The following is a 20101-nucleotide window of genomic DNA, read 5'->3' on the forward strand; positions in this document are numbered from 1 at the left end:
ATTACAATAGCTTAATAATGACTTTCTGAAGTTTACTGACGTATTTGAACTAGCTTTCTGTTAATTAAATGGTTGAAAACATGTCAATCAGACTGCCTGTTATCTTGGAATGTTATATATATATACACGTATTTATTTTGGGGTTCCTTCCCTAAGATTAATAGTTTTTAATCTGAATGTAAGTTTAAAATATTATAATAAAGCAGATAAATATATAATCTGAGAGATAAAAATCACATTAATAATATGCTTTTTTATATTATAAATTAAAAGCTTAGTTCATACTATCATTGTTTTAAGCGCTAAAACATTTGTGTTTTTTTATCTTGACAAATTTCTTTAAAAATTAATAGATAATAAAAAATGGTTTCGAGTTGTTCACAATATATTAAAATCGTGGTTGAATTTGAGTTCTAAAAATACACAAACTTTATCATAACGATTAGTGTTGAAAACCAGAAGTGGGTTTTATATATAAAAATAGTCAGTTTTTTTTCTGTCCTTCAAATACACTCGTACTTCATTTCAACTGATGTAAATATCCTTTGGCAGACATTTCGTATAACAACATATCAAAAACCTATCAAACGTTTTATAAAGATCTTACTTTAGGTCATAGAATAACGTTATAAATTCATTTATTGATAGTATAAAGTAGGGTAAAGATTAGCCCTAACTAAACTAAAGCATTAAATTAACACAAGTTACAGTATTAATTTATCTCTCTGTCGAATATAGGCCGTGTTTAAACCTGCGATTAGAAAGAATTGTCTTGTATTATTCAAGAAAACATGTATTTAAAGAAGTACTGTTGCAATAAAGATAACAATCTGAACACAAATATTTTGCGAATATTTACATTTTTTTTAAATACACTATAATACAAGCTAGTGCTGTAAACCGGAAGTGGATTTAATTTTTAAAATACTTAAAATTTCCTGATACTAGGTAGCGCTAGAACAATTAGTGGATTTTTATATGCAAAAACTAATCACTAATTAGTGGATTTGAATTTTATTTTACGTGATCTTATATAGAAACAGTAGCCTCAGTGACAAGACATAAGCATTTTTTTCGGCAAAAATTTGAAACATAATCTCAACATATGCACCAAGTTAAAACATTTTTTTAGTGATGTTGAATGAAAATTCCACAACAGTATACCAGTTTAGTTTCAGTTGTTTTTCTCTTCATGAGAGTGAGTGTTTTGATTAATTGTACTTTGGTATTCTCCGAGTATCATGATTTCGCTCAAAATAACGTGTAAGATCCACAAGATAACAAAACAAATTCCACACACCATGAAACAGTGTCTGAGCCTGAATTACAACAACAAGACTAAAAACAGTTTTGCAAACACCAAAAATCTTTATTTAACATAACGTGGTCAAGGTTCGAGATGACACTTGATCTGTGGATAGTGCTGTATTTTCAACTGAAGAGAGAGAGACGGAGGGAGATCTTATATGTGTTTTTTCACCGATCTACATATACATTACATGACCAAAAGTATGTGAACATTTGACAATCACACCCATATATGCTTGTTGAACATCTCATTCCAAAACCATGGGCATTAATATGGAGCTGGTCTCCCCTTTGCTGCTATAACAGCTTCCACTCTTCTGGGAAGGCTTTTCACTAGATTCTGGAACATGGCTGCGGGAATTCGTTCCGATTCAACCACAATAGCATTAATGAGGCCGGTCACTGATGTCGGGCGAGAAGGCCTGGCTCACAGTCGGTGTTCCAATTCATCCCAAAGGTGTTCGATAGGGTTGATGTCAGGGCTCTGTGCAAGCCAGTTAAGTTCTTCCACACCAACTTCGGTAAACCATGTTTTTATGGACCTCGCTTTGTGCACGGGGGCATTGTCATGCTGAAACAAAAAAGGGCCTTTCCCAAACTGTTACCATAAAGTTGGAAGCACACAATTCTCTAGAACTAAAGAGCTTGGCCCAAGCCACGAAAAACAGCTCCATACCATTATTCCTTCTCCGCAAAACTTTACAGTTGACACTATGTATACAGGCAGATAGCGTTCTCCTGGCATCCACCAAACCCAGATTCGTCCGTCAGACTGCCAGCTAGTGAAGCGTGATTCATCACTCCAGCCAACGCGTTTCCACTGCTCCAGAGTCCAATGGCAGTGTGCTTTACACCACTCGTATGGTGATCTTAGGCTTGTGTGCGGCTGCTCGGCCATGGAAACCCATTTCATGAAGCTCCCAAAGAACAGTTATTGTGCTGACATTTCTTCCAAATGCAGTCTGGAACTCGGTAGTGAGTGTTGCAACTGTGGACAGACGATTTTTACACGCTTCAACACTTGGTTGTCCCGTTCTGTGAGTTTGTGTGGCCTACCACTTCGTGGCTGAGCTGTTGTTACTCCTAGACGTTTCCATTTCACAATAACATCACTTACAGTTGACAGGGGTAGCTCTAGCAGCGCAGAAATTCGACGAACTGACTTGTTGGAAAGGTGACATCCAATGACAGTGCCACGTTGAAAGTCACTGAACTCTTCATTACGACCCATTATTTTGTTAATGTTTGTCTATGAAGACTGTAAGGCTGTATGCTTGATTTTATGCACCTGTTAGCAATGAGTGTAGTTGATATAGCTGAACCCACTAATTAGAAAGGGTGTCCACGTGTTTTTGGCTATGCAGTGTATTTCACAAATACTGAAGCTAAGTTACGCTAAGCAGTCTAATAAACAATTGGCTCAAAAGCTGTCTCAAACACAGTATTTGAAAATCTGTTTGGAAATTTATATCGATTTACACATCTCACAACAACAGATATTTACGCTTTTCCTCTCCAAGTGCACGAGCAATTCACCTGACTGAGGGTGTAAAGTTCTTGGTCCATCACCTGACTTGCCAGTAAAAAGATCGCTCTTTCTGTATATATATATATATACTGTTCTTACAGAAAGCATACATGATGCCCTTGGTGGCTCATTCAATTCCTTAAGTAACTAAGTCGTTCCCTTGACCCACGGTCTACGTCAAGAAGATATCTGGTGTATACTAAAATTTTGAAAAAAATACATCTACCACGTAATGGGATAGGAAACCAATAACATGCTCGCATATCACGTACATATAACATTTTCACATATCTCACTTCAGTGTTGTGTAAAATTTGGTGCTATTTAGCAAAACATAAAATCGTATTAAAGCCTAAAATGAGCTTTCACGAGATGTGTGATTGTATTTGAATGCAGTCAAGACTTAGCAGCGATATTTATTGCCGTAACACAATATTTTGTTCATTCGAAAACAAACTATGATTTGAGATTAGGTTGCCATAGATCAAAAAACTGAGTTATAATTGTTTACATTTTGAACTTACCTATCTCAAAACGACAATTTACGAGGTTGGAAAACAGATACACCCTTTAAATTCATTCTACTTTTTTGCCACCTTACCATCACCTCGTGGGTGCTCTACATTTTTTTCCAGTTGTTTTTAGGGAAGTGTTCAGCTACAGTACTAAAAACAAATGCAAGATGTTAGTTTCATAGCATAAATACTTTTTTCCACTTTTGGAGTTTTACAGTAATGATGCTGTAAGCGCAACAGTTTTTGCTGTCTTTATGTTATCTCAGTAAATGGAAGGAAAGTCGATGGTCACTAGAAACTATCAAAATAAAAACCCTCATTCTTTTATTCCATAGCAGAACAATGAGAGCATACAACTGACGAATGAATACAATCTAATCTTTATCGATTTTAGCTTTTCAGTTTATTGACTTACAGTATTGATTCTACTCATTTTATTATACCGAATTATCTTCAATCGTTATTGTATACGCCCGAGTCGCGCCAAACATGCTCGCCCTTTCAGCCGTGGGGGTGTTATAATCTGACGGTCAATCCCACTATTCGTTGGTAAAAGAGTAGCCCAAGAGTTGGCGGTGGGTGGTGATGACTAGCTGCCTTCCCTCTAGTCTTACACTGCTAAATTAGGGACGGCTAGCACAGATAGCCCTCGAGTAGCTTTGTGCGAAATTCCAAAACAAACAAACGTTATTGTATATGTTAGTGGTATTTTGAGTTATTTCTCAGCTACATAAGTATTTTGTTTAATAGTAAACCAACAATACTTGCTATGATGTTTTCTTTTTAATTCTTTGCTCCTTGGCCAGGTGTATTAAAGCGTTCGACTCGTAATCTGAGGGTCGTGGGTTCGAATCTCCGTCGCACCCAACATGCTCGCCCATTCAACCGCGGGGGCGTTACAATGCGACGGTCAATCCTACTATTCGTTGGTAAAAGAGTAGCCCAAGAGTTGGCGGTGAGTGGTGATGACTATCTGCCTTCCTTCTTGTCTTACATTGCTAAATTAGGGACATCTAGTACAGATAACCCTCGAGTAGCTTTACGCGAAATTCAAAAACAAACAAACAAACAAAATCTATGCTCCTTAGGTTTCAGTTTTTCAATCTTGGAATTGAACGCTAAAATGTTAGGACGACGAACATCGTTAAGTAGTTGTCAATGGTGTTATAAAATGACGAGAACTTGAAAGTTTAAGAAACAGTTTGAGCATTATAAAAACGCGAGATACGTTAAAGTTGATAAAAAGTCAATTTGTTAGTGTTACACTAAAGTATCAATTATTGAAATGTTAGCGAGTTTCGTCAGACAGTTGGTTTGGTACTGTTGCCCCACGCTAGTACAGCGGTAAGTCTAGGGCGGATTTACAACATTAAAATCAGGGGCTCGATTCCTCACGGTGGACTCAGCAGATAGCCCGATGTTGCTTTGTTATAAGAAAACACACACACACTGTCAGTTACTTATTTCAGTTTTCGAAATTTCGAATTTATGTTTGCGACAATATACTAGATCTACGTTTGAGAGAACTTGGCTGGTAATTAAAATTGTTCGACTCGTAATCTTAGGGTCGCGGGTTCGGATCCCTGTCACACCAAACATGCTCGCTTTTTCAGCCGTGATGGCGTTAAAATGTAACGGTCAATCCCACTGTTCGTTGTTAAACGAGTAGCCCAAGAGTTGGCGGTGGGTGGTGATGACTAGTTGCCTTTCCCCTAGCCTTACATTGCTAAATTAGGGACAGCTAGTGCAGAGAGCCCTCGTGTATCTTTGCGCGAAATTGAAAATAAAGCAATTAAAATTGTTGTTTTAGCGTCTCTTGTGAACCTAGGCCTATCAAAGAAACCAACTTTTATTACCTAAAAAAGGGAAAAGCAGAATTTTCTATCTTTATACCTCTGCATATGCCCTGTACTTCAGATGTAATTTATCTAGTGTTTCAACTACATATAAAGAATGATAATATCGTACCATACCTGAACATTAACGGCCACTTAAATGATAGTATAAGACGTGTTACCTTTTATAGGATGCTCACGCTTGTGAAAAACGTTAATAAGGTTTTAAATAATTATTCGAATATCAATCTGCTTAAAGATTTGTTCATTGTCTGAGTTATGAAAACTTTGTCGTCGGAATATTTGAAAACTACGTGTTTTGTATCACAGTCTACAAAACCATAAGGTGGAAAACCCAGGGTGCTTGTTATAAATTGTATGCTTGTTTGTTTTGAATTTCTCGCAAAGCTACACGAGGGCTATCTGCGTTAGCCGTCACTAATTTAGCAATGTAAGACTAGAGGGAAGGCAGCTAGTCATCACCATCCACCGCCAACTCTTGGGCTACTCTTTTACCAATGAATAGTGGGATTGACCGTAACATTATAATTTACCCACGGCTAAAAGGGCGAGCATGTTTGGTGCGACGGGGATTCGAACCCGCGACCCTCAGATTACAAGTCGAGTTCCTTAACCACCTGGCCATGCCGGACGTGACAAAACACATAAATATTTCAAATCACTATTAGAGGCTGAACGTCGTTTGGCTGGAACATTCATGGATAATTCTTAAAGCAAGCAAACCCACCCACTGGCACAGCGGAATTTCTGCGGGCTTACAACGCTAGGAACCGGGTTTTGATACCCGTGGTGGGCAGAGCACAGATAGCGCTTTATGTAGTTTTAGTTAATTTAATTTTGTGTGTGTGTATTCAGAGTTATTACGAAATAGCTGCAATTGTTTGACATTCTGGAGGACATTCGTCTTAGAGTTTTATGTTATTGGTACCAGTGTGAATCTGGAAAGGCAAATGGATGTTTTAAACATTGTTATATCTCTACCATGAACTTAGCAAAGGTTAGTTTGTATAGGCCTAATGTAATATTCTAATGCTGGTGTTTTACAAACGCAATAAAATATCTTTATTCGCAAGATATAACTAAAATAAATAAATAAATAGCTTTAATTAATATCCGACTGAAATAAAAAAAGCCATGCTCTCAATATCATTATAATCCTACGCGAACGCAAATAGTCCAAACACCTGATTGTATTATAAATAAGAAGTATTACTTCGTTAAGCATTGTCTCTGTGTTAAAATATACATCAGTTTGGCTCACGACAAGATGAAATCATTGGCTACAAATAAGATGAAAATTAAATCTTATTTTTTAAAATAACCATAGAATATAGTATTTAATAATTAGAATTATATTACTTCATTCAAAACCTTTTTTCGTTGCGAACAGAGTTAATTTGTTCATTCTTGGGAACTGATCGTGGCCTATAGTTAGCGTGCACAGAATGTGAAATAGGAAAGCAAGCTGGATTCATTCTCATCATGCATCCACAGCCCTGAAGTGTAAGGCGCGTTTTGTTGCAGCGGGACACGAACCACGAATAGCCTTACTCAATATATAAACCTAAATAAATATTATAACACATATTTTTAAAGCTTTGATAATCTACTGATAAAAAGAGTGATTGATGTACGAACAAAACTACACGCTTAAATTCAAACGCTAACTCCTCGGTAGCTTAGCTGTAAGGTGGGTTAAGGCATTCAATTCGGAATCTGAGGGTCGCGGGTTCGAATGCCGGTCGCACCAAACATGCTCGCCCTTTAAGCCGTGGGGGAATTATAATGTTACGATCAATCCCACTATTCTTTGGTAAACGAGTAGCCCAAGAGTTGGCGGTGGATGGTGATGACTAGCTGCCTTCCCTCTAGTCTTACATTACTAAATTAGGGATGGCTAGCGCAGATAGTCCTCGTAGCTTTGCACGAAACTCAAAAAACAAACAGTAATACAGCTTACAACGATAAAATTTGTGTTTTTATAACTGCGGTGGATAGAGCGTAGGTCGCTCATTATGTTATTTTGTGCTTAATAACAAATAAAGAGTTCTTTCAGACGGTCACATACTCAGAAAATTATGAAACTGAAATTCGGTTAATATCGTTTAATGACATGTCATTTACAGACATGATGTACGGTGTAGGGCTAACTACCCCTCCCTGAAGAACACCTGCCCCTGGAGTAAAGTACTCCTAATGGGTGCCCTTAACATTCACTGTACATTTTCTGTTGTCAAGAAAGTTGAACAACCAGCGAACAACTCCTGTCGGTAACTCAATTTCTTTTAATTTGGCTCTTAAGCCTTTATGCCATACAGCGTCAAATACAAGACATAGTGCATTTCTTTTGTTTAAAACTACCTATTATGGTTTCAGTATGATCGGTTGTGTGTCGAATTTTGAAGTTCATGTAAGTTGGATGTGATTTCTGGAAAGTTTAACATCCTATTGCTGATTATTCGTTCTAAAATTTTGCCTAGACAACTAGTTAAACTGATCAGTCAGTAATTTTCCGGCTTATTCGCTGGTTTCCTTCCTTCAAGAACATAAATATATTTGCTAGCTTCCAATAGACAGGGTTGTATCCCGAATTTAGGAAAAAAATAAATAAAACTGTTAAGTAGTCAAATATTCACTGAGTTCTTTTTAACAGTATTGTTTGTATTTGATCTTATCCTGGTGTTTTGCTTTATAGACAGAATAACTTTAGGCTTAGTTATTACGTTTGTGATTTTTTGTGCTGGATTGCGATTATTGTATTATTGTTGTAGTGGCCGGACATGTTGGTGTATGTAAGTTTTGATTATTTTATTGTAGGATTGTTGTAGTGGCCGGACATGTTGGTGTATGTAAGTTTTGATTTCCGTGTCGTATTTATTTATTTTCTTGTAGAAATTGTTATTCATATCTGGTTCTTGATGCGTTTTAAAAGTTTTGTTTAATTGGTCTTTAAAAACGTCTGTTTATTTGTGTCTTGTTATCGTACTGTGAAGTAGGATACATGTTAGGTTTTTGACTGATTGTGAATCTTTTTAAATGTGTCCAAAATTTCTTAGAGCCAGTGTGTTCAACTAGCTAAGAACAGTAACTGTCTCATCTATCTTGTTTTAATTGTATAATTTCATTTCTTATAAAGTTATTTTTTTTAATATTTGGATCTCCTACATTCACGTGCTGTCTTCTGAATGACCTTCTGTCAATCATATTTATTAATTTACATGTGGCTTTCATTTTGTGTAATAACTGTATGATTGTTGCTTAGTATAGTTGTTGTTTTGTTTTTCAGCGGCATTTATCAGACACTCAGACTCTGTCTGACGGTATGCTTCAATATCTGATGATTCTTGTACAATTTCAGTTGTTAAATTTGATAGTAATGTGACTAATTCATTTTGATATTTAGACCAATCAGCTTTCCGGTAATCAAATGTACGTTTTATTATTGACTGATTATAGTGATGTACAACGTCGAAGTCGCAGGTTATTGGTAGGTGATCACTGTCTACATCATTTCCAACATAAAAATGTGAACATTTGTTTGCTAGTTCTATTGTATTAATACATATATCCATTATCCAGTATATCTCTTGTGTGGTATCAGTAACTGATTCTGGTAGGAGTGTTATTGTATAACAACACACAGCCAGAATCGTTTAAAAAGTTTAAGAGCCTTATTCCATTTGATGTTGTTTTATTATAGCCAAAATTTTTATGTTTACTATTATTATTGATTGTTTATTATATTCTGTTAATATTAGGTTGAGGAATAATTCGTGAGCGTTTTTAAATAATTTCATTCAAGCATTACATGCAAGACTATACAATACTTCAATGCATGAACACATTACACTCAAAACATTTATTATGATACTTTATTTCATGTAATACCTAGGTATATAGTATGCATTGTTTTAAACGAAATTGCAAGAAATTAGAAGGGCCTGGCATGGCCTAGCGCGTTAAGGCGTGCGCTTCGTAATCTGAGGGTCGCCGGTTCGCGCCCGAGTCGCGCCAAACATGCTCGTCCTCCCAGCCGTGGGGGCGTTATCATGTGACGGTCAATCCCACTTTTCGTTGGTAAAAGAGTAGCCCAAGAGTTGGCGGTGTGTGGTGATGACTAGCTACCTTCCCTCTAGTCTTACACTGCTAAATTACGGACGGCTAGCACAGATAGCCCTCGAGTAGCTTTGTGCGAAATTCCAAAACAAACAAAAAAACAACAAAACAAGAAATTAGTCAACAATAAAATCTCCGTTGTTGTTGATAACTTCCTCCCATCGTTCAATAAGTTTCTCAATGCCTCGGCGATAAAAGTCTTTCGGTCTTGACTCAAAGAATTCATCCAACCAAGCGCTCAATTCCACGTCATTATTGAACGATACGCCGCGCAATGTATTCGAAAGAGATGAAAATCTGATGGCGCCAAGTCTGGCAAATATGGGCGGTGAGGCAACACTTCCCATTTAAGTTCTTGAATCGCTGCTTTGGTCATATTGGCGATGTGAGGACGAGCGTTGTCGTGCTGCAGAAGAACACTGTTTTGTCGATTTGGTCTTTTTTGCTGAATTGCTTCGTTAAGTCGGAGCAGTTGTTTAACGTAGAGCTCCGCATTAACTGTTTGGTTGCGCCCAAGCAGTTCGTGATGGATTATGCCTTCCCAGTCCCACAATACACACAACATAGTCTTTCGAGGATGGAGGTCTTGTTTTGCTCGAGGAGTCGCTTTATTTGTCGTGGCTGAGCCATTCTTTAAGCTGCTTCATATTGATGTACAGGCACCATTTTTCATGGCCAGTGACGATGCGGTAAAGAAAGCGCTCTTTGTGACCATGTGTTGAGCGATGACGAGCAAGCAAATTGGCGGCAATTGTGATGCGCTGATTTCTATTCTTTTCGCTCAAACAGTGTGGCACCCAAGCGCCGAGTTTCTGAGCCTTGCCCATTGAATGAAGGTGGTTCACCACAGTTTGTTGATCACAATCCATCTGCTCCGCTAATTCTCTAGTCGTGGATTTTCGTGAAGAGGCTCTTCATCAAACACAGTGTGTGACCCGTGTGTGTGACCAGTGTGTGACCCGTCCTTCAGATCAAAATTCCCATTTTTTAAAGCGCGAAAACCAACGGCGGGCGGTACTTTCAGGCATTGCTCCTTTGCCATACACAGAACAGATCTCACGAGCAGCTTCGGCGGCGTTAACACCTCGATTAAATGCGAAAAGCAGATGGTGTCGAAAATGCTCGATTTTGTCCACTTGACATTCCATTTAATGAGCTGAAAATGAAAGCAAAAATTAAAGACATATGAAAATCAAACACACCATCTATTAGAGCAAAAATTTATCTACCAAATGACATGAAATATTTTGCGAAAGCGTTTCATTTATAAATATATTTTTTTAACTTGAAAAAACGCTCACGAATTATTCCTCAACCCAATATATACAGAAATTGGGTATCCCGTATTTTGGTTGGAGAGCAGGAAGTAACCAGCTATTGTTATTATATTATTATTTGCTGCAATACCGTCTTTTGGTATTATTTTTCGTTACTATTTTAAATATCTATTTAAGTAATAGAAACAGTAAACCTATACAATAATGCTATGTCTTTTATTAGGGTCATTTTTTATTTACTCTATCCACATTTAAGGTGCTATATCCCGAAATTTTGAGTAAGTTTTGTGTATAATACACAGTTTCAGGGCTCACAACAACATGAGGTCTTAGATCTCGCGCTTCTTGCAAGGAAGACCACATTTGATTTTAACATGTTGAATTGTGAATGTTTATGTTAAAGTATGCCCATGAATTTTTGTACTATACATGATATTATTGGTGTAATGTGTATTTTTGTTATGTTTATAATGAGAGTGATACAGTCTTGTTTGTTTCCTGGATTTGGTACTGTGCAATGAAATTTTTAAAAATGTTTTTAATAGGCTCCATTATTGGGCTATTATCTGCTGATTATTTGGGATATTGTACCTTTGTGTTCTTGGCACTTTAAGTTTTATTTATTGTTATTTGTTTTCGTTGTGTATTAACTTGTTCTGTATTGTTTTTAGGTTTCTGTTATGGTTGTTGTTTAACTACATTATCGTATGTTCTTGTGATTGTTTTTTGCATTACTGGTACAGGAAGTGGTGTTTTTCTAAGTTGTTTTTATGCTGTGTTTTTAGCGTGGTTTGTTGTGTCGTGTTATTACTTACGTTGAAAATTCGTGTTTTACTTATTTTTTATTTATTCAGCCTTTATAGCCCGCCTTATGGTGTTGGTTTAAAGCAAAAAAAACGTATTATTTTCCTTTGTGTAGTTACTCATGAAGTGGTTACCTCTTCCCCTCCAGTGGCACAGCGGCATGTCTGTGGACTCACACCGCTAGAAACCGGGTTTCAACACTTGTGGTGGGCAGAGCATAGGTAGCCCATTGTGTAGTTTTGTGCTTAATTCCAAACAAATCAAACCAAGTGGTTACCTTCACATCCAACACAACGTGGAAAGGACTTCCATACTATCGCTTCATAATGGTACCGTTGGTAGTTGAAGCATTGTGTAATAACCACGGCTGATATTTTTGTTTTTTCACCTCAGAGTCTGATACCATTGGTTGTCATTACCTTAATGTCGTCCGTGTAAACTTTGATAATGTTTGAGTTCTTGTGCCCTACTTGAAATTATTATTTCGATTTTGGTGTATAGAGTTGTTTCTAGTGAGATCATCTTTAATGTCATCAGTGTTAATGGAATAGTGTATTCCCCTGATTATAAAAGTTGTTGTATTAGGTTTCACATCCGGTATGTGTATTTTAATTTTTCCAGGATTAAATACATCTTTCGACCATTCAGTTAGTAAAACGTTTAAGACTTTGACTTCGGTCCCTAAACGTTTGATGGTCGTTATATTTGCTCATGGTTTGTATTTCTTTATTTCTGTAGCTACTTGTGGTTCTTTGTATGGCCAGGTATCTCTTCAATTATAATGGCATGTTTCGTAGTTCCTGTTTAGTTTGTGTTGTGTGTGTTGCCCTTTGTTTTCTTATGCACAGTGATGAATCTTTCTTCATCCCGTTGTTTAATGTTTATGTACAACATGCTTTCATTTGATTTTACACTTGCTATGATCGATTCTTCATTACTTAGAACACATTCGATAGAGCTTTGGCTTTCCATAAAATGCCTTGATATTTTTTTTGTTAATTTATCTAGCTGTAATTTAGCATAACTAATTAGATTATCTAGGTTTAAACTAATAGCCATGTTCGTAACATTAGTGCCACCCACACTGGACTCACTTAAGTAGGAAGAGGTCGGTCGATGGATTCTTTAAGTCACTCAAAGACTCCGTTACCGCAGACTTCTCTTTCATCTTTTGAGTGTAGTGGCACCCCCAACGACCAAACGTAAGTGTTGCACATTGTTGAGGCCTAGTGTTTCCTCTGTTGTTTTAAGGTGTTGACAAGAGACCAGTGAGAGAAAGTAATCACAATTATATGTAGACGGCGCTGGGTGATGTAATTGTAGGCCTAACCCTAATCGGCTATTGTAGGTAGACTTATTCAATGAATGTTAGGCCCGAATTAGGGCTTTTTGAAACGAATGAGCCAATACTTTTTAGACAGGGCAGATACACGTCCATTCTCTTTGAAAAGTCAGTATGGGAATCTAGTTGTTAATTGTTTGTTGTTGTTGTTTTTTAATTTAGCGCAAAGCTATGATAGATCACGGCTATCTGCGCTAGTCGCCCTTGAGTTATCGGCGAAAGACTAGAGGGAAGGCAGATAGTCATCACCACCACCGCTTACCTCTTGGGCTACTCTTAACCAACAGATAGTGGCATTGACTGTATAACGCCTTCATAGCTAAAAGGACGAGCATGTTTGGTGGGAAGATGATTGTTAAAAACGCCCCTATTGACTAATACATACCTTAAGTGATCATTTAGTTTTAGAATTATTTTGAGCTGTTTTTACACTGTCTAGAAATAAATGTCTCGTAAAAAAAATATATTTAAGTACCAGTAAAACAATGAAAGACTGAAGAGTTCTCGTAGAGGTCCGTTTCGTATTTTATGTTCTATGTATTTTCGACCTACTCTTAAATTTTATTTAAAAAAATGTCAGGTTTGTGGGTTAAAGAAGGTATAGAGATGCTCTCTTATACTTAAATACAACCTTGATTGAAGAGTTTTCTTAAGAGGTTCGTTTCGTATTTTGTATTCTATATATTTTAGACCTACTCTTTTAAATTTTATTTTTAAAAATTGTCAGATTTGTGGGCTAAAGAAGGTACAGAGACACTTTCTTATCCTTAAATCCAATCTCAATTTTTAAGTTTTTTTACTATATTTACTTTACATAATGATAACAAAAATCTTTTAAAAATCATCTTTTCGCTCTTTGTGCAGAAGAACAATTTGGTAGAGTGGAATTATCAAGAACACATAAAGTAAACGTGTATTTTCAAATAGTTGAATAAAATGTTTTGAGAAAAAAAATCTTACATAAATTGGTGCCCCTTAGCGGAACAGCAGTATGTCTAAGGACTTGCAACATTAGAAACCGAGTTTCGATATCCGTGGTGGGCAGAGCACAGATAGCCCATTGTGCATCTTTGTGCTTAGTTACAAACAAACAAACAAAATAAAAATTGGAAAATTTTGAGAGAATCTTTGAAATCTGCAAATGATGCTACCAGTGTGTTTTAGTCATTGTTTAATTTATAATTATGCGCCACTAAAGAAACAAATAAAAAGAAGTTGAACAGTAAAAGTTACCAGAAGTGAAATTCTATCGGTATTCACCGAAGTTTATTAGTGGTTCTCTGTTTTAGAATTCCACTTTGGAATTTTTTGGAAAACGAAACTGAGTTTTGTTGTCATTCTTTTAAATATATTTTTTGGCATTTCAATTTGAATAGTACATGAAGATTTACTGCTAACTTGTAGAAAAGTTGATACTTCATACACTATGAGCCTAAGTCTTGCTGAAGGTGAGTACCTGTATTTCTCTAAATATAACTTCGCCAATGCATGTAGCAATATCATTAAATAATTTCACATGCTCACAAAGCTGCTTCTAAATGATTGCCACAGAGTTTGGCACGACAGGTTTGAAATAAAGGTGAAATGGAAATTATAATCATTTTTTGTTGTTTTGTTATTTTAGTGAAACCAGTCTATTGCTTGCACACTGTAATATTATAATATATATATATAGAGAGAGTTCGAAACATGCTATAGATGTGATTTCAGAAACAATAAAAAAAAATGATGACGTCAATCACCACTTAAAAGAAGTGGGTAGAAAATCAAAACGCAACACAACAAAGGGAACGTAAATGGCAAAGCTCAACATAACACTCGTATGTGAGTATCTTGTATTGTAGGATTTCCCTAATAGAGTTCGGACTTCAAAAACGAAAGAAATGAGATACGTAGAAATGATATAAGATACGGTTATGTAGGCTTAGATCAATTAAGTGTAAACCGTTTTTGTCAAGTTACTGTTTCTGTGAATTCCTGAGATCAGCGGGATAGTGCGGCCATTCAAGCATTTGGAGGGTTTGAAGACGTAAGTGTTTTCATTCCTTTTATGCGGAACGTCTATTTATTAATACGTTGTTTTGTGCTTTAAATGTAGCTCGAGAACCAAAAGCGCATTCGCTCATCTTTCTCGCTTTACTTAAAAGACCGGCTTGTTACAATAGTCTTTAGGTTTGAGGTAGCGAAATAATTGTTACCACAGGTGAGCCTGGCGTGGGTTAATAGTTGCACATCGAGCTTGGGATCGAAAAGTCAGAAGTTCATGTTACAGTATGCCACTATACACTTTTAGCATGGAGGCGTTGCAACCTCGAGAGTCGATCCACTTTAGGTTTAGAGTAACCTAATGAGTTTACCCTCCCACTGTCAGTAGTTTCGAGTTAGGGATAGCTAAGCCTGAATCTCGGGGTTTCTGACATGGATGTTTAGCCTATGTGTTGCATATCGAACTGTTGAAGGTGTATCAAATATGTTGCCATAGTAGTATCGTTCATACAATTTGTGGCGGTGTGAGAACCCTAGTATTTCTCTCAGTTATTTACGTAAAAATAAAATATGAATATTATTGTCTTATATTTTTATAATTCTAGTACATTATATTGTTTTACTCTGATTACGGTCAGAAAAAGTTTTGAAAGACAAGTTAAGTGATAACACAGAAAAACCGATATACATTTTAAGAATCTGTCACTTGGGTGACTTTTTTTTTTCTTTTCATTTTTCTGTGCAGTTTGGCTCAGATGGGGACATTTTAGTAATTATCAAAATGACGCACGTTGGTTGCCTTCGGCTTGCTGCCAAAACCGAGACATGCATGGCTGCTTGTAGTTAAATTTGGATTCAGTATTAATTTGGTGAAAAAAAAACAACAACTTCAAATATGATGCATTACGGAAATTCCTGTATTTTGGAAAATACGAGTTTTTTTAGCATAAAATGTTTAGAATAGTTATTCAAACAATGAACAAAGTTCTAAGATGTTATTTTAATAATCAAGTCCAACTGAGTTTCATATAGAAATGTTTGTTGTTGAGGCTATATGTTTGTACCGTAAAAATGTTGACTAGGAATAAAACTCGAACTATAAAAAGCTGCCTAAAAGAGGTTCAACCCTAGTTATGTGAACTGAAAGAACTAAAAAATTATCTTTAGTGTGCTGAGTCCGTGAAGTCAGAATAAATGTTTTCACTGCACTTTCGTTTTAAGTAACGTGAATAGAAAATCGGTTATTAAATTAGATGTGTTGATAAATTTCATACTATACTTTAAAATCTATTAATAATGTGGAAAGTAAAGTACCGATCATTTTTGTTACTTGTAATGTTCTACTGTTGTTATCACCTTTGCTCAAGTCACTAGATCTACGATAATTTTTTAAAGATATTGTTATGCTAATTTTATATGTAATTATGTTAAGTATATACACCTCTGGGGGCTTACCTAGCACTACAAAGTAGGGGGATCTATTTAAAATCCGTGGACCTATTCTTCTACACAAATAATTTAAGTAATTCACCTAACCCTACATGAAACTTTTATAACGGAATTATTTAAAATTTTAAGAGCAAATTAAAGAGAAGCTTACCTTACTTCACAGTAATAAGCTGCTAAGTTGTAAACGACTGTTTAGAAAATTGGATTATTTGTTCGCCCCGTGACTTCACACTTTTAATTTAAGGCCATTCTAATACATTTTCCTATCAGTACTGTAATTACAATTTTACGCGGGATTTCATATACTTTTGTGAACATTCGCAGCACTTTTCAAGTTAATACAGATTAACAGGTCCGGCATGGCTAGGTGGTTAAGGCGCTCGACTTATAATCTGAGGGTCACGGTTTGAATCCCCGTCATACTAAACATGCTCGTCCTTTCAGCCGTGAGGGCGTTATAATGTTACGGTTAATCCCACTATTCGTTGGTAAAAGAGTAGCCCAAGAGTTGGCGGTAGGTGGTGATGACCAGCTGCCTTCCATCTAGTCTTACACTGCTAAATTAAGGATGGCCAGCACAGATGGCCTTCGTGTAGCTTTGCGCGAAATTTAAAACAAAACAAACCAAACAAATTAATAGATGGCGTTTATTTATAAAATTGTCTTTCTTTTGTTTTTTCGATACATTTACCTTTTCTTTAATGACATTGTTTTTTTGCTCTGTCCACCACAGGTATCGAAACCCGGTTTATAGCTGTGTGAATCAGTAGACATTCCGCTGTACCACTGAAGGGCAGAGTATCTTTGTACTAAATTCCAAGTAAGGTAATCGAAATAAGGCTAAGTAATTGGAGAAACCCAAAAACATTTAACCACCCTAAAATAACTAAAAATAAGTATATCCTACACTTTTGTTTATTTATTTGTTTATTTTGAATTTCGTGCAAAGCTACTCGAGGGCTATCTGCGCTAGCCGTCCATAATTTAGCAGTGTAAGACTAGAGGGAAGGCAGCTAGTCATCACCACCCACCGCCGCCAACTCTTGGGCTACTCTTTTACCAATGAATAGTAGGATTTACCGTCACATCATAACGCCCCCACGGCTGAAAGGGCGAGCATGTTTGGTGCGACGGTGATTCGAACCCGTGATCCTCGGATTACGAGTCAAACGCCTTAACACGCTTGGCCGTACGGGCCCCCCAGCCCCTCCCCCACATTTTTGTATGTATATGTATGGGACGTATAAAAGAAAAGGCTTTGTGCCAAATCCTAAGTAAATTCACTAAAATATAATCTAGTAATTGTGAAAAAACCTATAATTAAGTTTTTACGACATATTGACCCCCCCCCTGCTATAATTATTACAAACTGGCAAATTTACTATTTTTGCTTGTCAACATTTGGAACCTGTAGGACCTGTAAACTATTTACAATATGGTCCCAAATAAGTATTCAAAATGAGCAAATCCAACTTTTTTTTTTTTAAATATTGGACGCACGAAAATAACAATTTGTGATAATTTTCTTCTTATTTACTGTAAATATGACTTACAGGAGTCCAAAATATAACCTTTGACCCCATAAAATCTTTAATAAGGACAAAATAAAAAGAATGAAAGTTTCTGAGCGTATTGGACCAAAGTATAACCTTACCAACAAGTTTCAAGTAAATCTTCCGAGGAAGGAAGGAAAGACATTCTAATGAAAAACATTTGAAAGAATAAGAAACGATATGAAAATAGCGTGTCTTTCTGTGGAGATATAAAAATCAAACTTGTAATTGTAATTCTTTAATAAACTAACTTTTAAATAGATTTGTTTCTTTCAGTGCGCAAGTACACGATATCCAGTTTGCACTTTGTTCACTGAAGGGACCGAACCACTTAGCCACGTTTTAAAAGTGTTGACTCTCTATGTTAAGTAACTCGGGTGAACCTATTTATCACGAATCAAGCAACTTGATTCGTTTTAGGATGACTTGCAATTATATTCCGATCTTCAAATAATCTTAAAAAAAGTATTCTTTGTTACGTTTCAGTTGAATGATTTTAGGGCCTACGAAAATGGTAATTACTCGCCATATTATTTTTGATGATATGACATTGTTTAACATTGTACATTGTATTTACACTCACGCACGTAGTATTTTTAATATTGTAAGCTGTGTTATGTTAGGTCAAATGTATTATAAAAGTTGTAAATTAAGACTAATCTAAAGTTTTATCACAGTGACGCTTTCTTTTAGCGTTTAAGACCGAAGCTACACAGTAGGCTATATGAAATCTGTTTACCACTGAGAATTTAACCCCGGATTTTAGTGTTTTAAGCCTGTAAACTAACCGCTGAACCACTAGTGAAGAATATGAAAGCAATGATATTCCACGTAAGAGGAGTCTCGGCCCGGCATGGCCAGGTGGGTTAAGGCGTGCGACTCGTAATCTAAGGGTCGCCAGTTCGCATTCCGGTTGCACCAAACATGCTCGCCCTTTCAGCCGTGGGGCATTATAATGTGAGGGTCAATCCCACTATTCGTTGGTAAAAGAGTAGCCCAAGAGTTGGCGGTGGGTGGTGATGACTAGTTGCCTTCCCTCTAGTCTTACACTGTTAAATTAGGGACGGCTAGCGCAGATAGCTTTGCGCGAAATTAAAAGAACAAACAAACAAGAGGAGTCTATAAAATGAGAAAACGTTTTTAATATATTATTGGAAATCTTGTAAATGTATATGTTTATTTTTAGTGAAAATGAATACATTTTAACGAAGTTATGTAAGCAAAATCACAAGGAAGGATTGCGTTAAAAATAGCAAATCCGAACATCTGACTAATTATGTTAGTTTGTTATAACTTTAAAACAAAATCCGAAACAAAAATAAATTAAATAAAAAACGCTGCACTAATTGAAAAGTTCCCAGGGTACAAACTATAACGTGGGATTATAAAATGTACCCTAGGTTAGGGAGGTAAATAAGGAAGTAGGACCCACATTCCGGTGGGGATACATCGTCTGTCAATCTTAACCTTCATTCGCCAGTCTCACATAAGAAATAAAAGTGTAGCAATAGATATAGAAATAGAAATTAGGAGAGCGAGATGAGGGTGTTCAAGCGCGCAACGTCCCACATTTTTATCACCCTTCACTACCTACAGACAGTTGTGGGAAGGTGACTGCTTTCCAAAGTAAAGAAGGAAAATTAACTGTAATAAAAATAAGGAAATAAGATACTGCCATTTGGAGGTAAGTAAGATGAAAACTTACCTCTTGAAGTTAGCATTCCAGCCCTCAGTGTGGTTTGTTATAACTTAAAAAACAAGCCAAAACAAAAACAAATTAAACCAAAAACGCTGCACTAATTGAAAAAATTCCAGGGTACAAGCTATATTGTGGGATTATATAAGATACCCTAGGTTTTGGAGGTGACTACGAAAGTAGGACCCACATTGCGGTGGGAATACTCTGTTTATTAGTCTTAACCTCCATTCGCCAGTCTTACATAAAGAAATAAAATAAAGGAGTAACAATAAATACAGAAATAGAAATTAGAAGAGCGAGATGTGTATGGATACTTAAGCCCACAACGGGAACATTTATATCACCCTTCACTGCCTGCAGACAGTTGTGGGAAGGTAACTGGGGACTGGAATGCTAGTATCTTATTTCTTTATTTTCTTTTTCTTATTTCAGTTTATTACTTCTTCTTTACTTGGGAGAGCAGTCACCGTCCCACAATAGTCTGCAGGCAGTGAAGGGTGATATATATGTGGGACGTTGTGGGCTTGAGCACCCACATTTCGCTCTCCTAGTTTTTATTTCTATAGCTATTGCTACACTTTTATTTCTTGTGTGAGACTGGCGAATAGAGGTTAAGACTAATAAACAGTGTATCCCCACCGAAATGTGGGTCCTACTTCCTAGTCACC

The 20101-nt window shown here is 36.5% G+C and overlaps 1 protein-coding gene across 14 annotated transcripts in view; it reads left to right on the forward strand.

Moving 5' to 3' along the window:
* LOC143250935 (NACHT and WD repeat domain-containing protein 2-like) overlaps window positions 1–20101 on the forward strand; it is a 97672-nt gene that overhangs the window by 8271 nt on the left and 69300 nt on the right. For 2 of the 14 annotated variants that reach the window (XM_076502162.1, XM_076502148.1), the window contains exons 1-2: window positions 14552–14775; window positions 16915–17001. The exons of 1 other annotated variant lie outside the window; for it this stretch is intronic. The gene's annotated coding sequence lies outside the window, so the exon portion shown is untranslated. Of the gene's footprint in view, window positions 1–12482; window positions 12607–14521; window positions 14776–14894; window positions 14950–16914; window positions 17007–20101 lie in introns of those variants that run through there. 11 more of the 14 variants (XM_076502158.1, XM_076502147.1, XM_076502161.1 and 8 more) reach the window with 9 other exon arrangements.

The sequence above is a fragment of the Tachypleus tridentatus genome, chromosome 5 (genome assembly GCF_004210375.1).
Source record: "Tachypleus tridentatus isolate NWPU-2018 chromosome 5, ASM421037v1, whole genome shotgun sequence".
Taxonomy (NCBI): Eukaryota; Metazoa; Arthropoda; class Merostomata; order Xiphosura; family Limulidae; genus Tachypleus; species Tachypleus tridentatus.